The following is a 1,876-nucleotide window of genomic DNA, read 5'->3' on the forward strand; positions in this document are numbered from 1 at the left end:
AATGGCCCTTTATACATAGTTACGAAAATCCAAGACGGACCTTATTGTGGTGTTCTTATTGATCCCTCTTGCATGGTTAATATCATCACTGAAGAATATATTTATACTTTACATTTGCGTAAACCAATCTATGATGATACTAATATGGTCGTTAAGTTATTTGATGGAATTTCTTGTCCTACCATTGGTTCTATCACACTTCCTATTGAGGTTCATACTAAATCTATAGATGTTAACTTTGTTATCATTCCTTCATCTGAACAATTCCATGTGAAGTTAGGCTACCCTTGACTATCTTCCATGAAGGCTATTGCTTCTCCAATCCATAAGTGTTTGAAATTTCCCCACAATGGAGAAATCATAATTGTTAACCATTGCTTATTTCAACCAACTGAAAAAAGCCCAGGTATTCCTATTTATTAATTTTGGCCTCAACAATTTCAATCTCTTGCACCAAGAAGTGATGCTCTCTTTCAATCTTATCATAAATGGAAGAAATATATTATCTTATCCTTAAGCCAACCTAGAACTCAAACACTTGATATTCCCACTATTCTTGAAGATGAAGTTTTTCCTCTAATGGATAGAACTAATCTTCCTCCTAAGGAAGATTCCTAACCTATTCCTATGAATTAGACTATGCCTTCTCCTAAGAAGAATAATAATGTTCCTCCTAAGGTTAGACCTGTACCTCCTCCTCATAATGGACTTGGTATCCTTCCTACACTGAACATTCCTCCTTTATATGGTGCAGTTCTACCTCCTTGCTCTTATAGAGAGAAGAGACCTGCCTCTCCTCTTGTCCAACCTAAAAGACCTCAACCTAAATCTCCAACTACCAAATATGAGAACATTCCTCCTTCAACAAACATTCCTCCAATAAATATTCCTCCTTCTTCTCAGCCTTTCACTAAGACTTGACAGAATCATTGTGCGAGAGATTGCCAACAAAAATGTCATGCTAGAGCTTGTGAAGTTGTTTCTCAAACTATTCAATCTACCAAAACACCAACAATTGACATGATTCCATTTTCTCCTAAGCAAGATGTTGAACCTAAATCTCCAAATCATAAGTTGCAAAAAACATGTGATGGTTTTACTTCTATTCATGTTAGAGCTCCTTTTCTATAAATCTTGATGAAGAAATAGGTGAAAATGTTATTTATGATGGCAATACAACTGCTAATGCTTCTGATAGTGAATATCAATATATTGACGTTGACAAACATTTATCTGTAGAATTTTCAAAAGCCTTGATCCTAGCTCCTAGAAATGAACAAAGTGACTTAGCACATGACCATAGTCCTTGTTTGGATCTTGCAATAGCTCCATCTACTATGCTTGATGTCGCTCCTCTGGCATGTTCCTCGCCTTCCTGAAATAGTGATCAGGAAGATCAGGAGGTGGATGTCATGCTAGAGTAGCTGCTGTATACACCTAAAAATGGTCTGAAGATAATTAATTAAATAAGCAATTATTTAATTAATCCCCCTCCCCAATTTAATTGAATTCATTAGAAATTTGATTAAATTCTTCCTTTCATCTACTTATTAATAAATCTAAGGATTTATTTAATAGGTTCATTTTAATAGTCCCTTTTGATTAATTAATTCAAATTAATTAATCCCTCCCCATTTAAATTCATTTCTTCTAATCTTCTAATTAATTAAAACAAATCAATTTATGAGTTAATTAGTCTTTTCCTATTATTTGAATTTTTAAATTCAAATTACCCACATGCCTCCTAGCTTCTAACCACCTAACCTAACCACTTCTAAACCTAACCCATTCCATCTAACCCTGGGTTTAATTAAGCCTATCTTAGCTTGCACATCCTAACCTCCTTATCCTAACCTCCTATGGTGTGGATACTCTC

The sequence above is a fragment of the Cryptomeria japonica genome, chromosome 10 (assembly GCF_030272615.1).
Source record: "Cryptomeria japonica chromosome 10, Sugi_1.0, whole genome shotgun sequence".
Taxonomy (NCBI): Eukaryota; Viridiplantae; Streptophyta; class Pinopsida; order Cupressales; family Cupressaceae; genus Cryptomeria; species Cryptomeria japonica.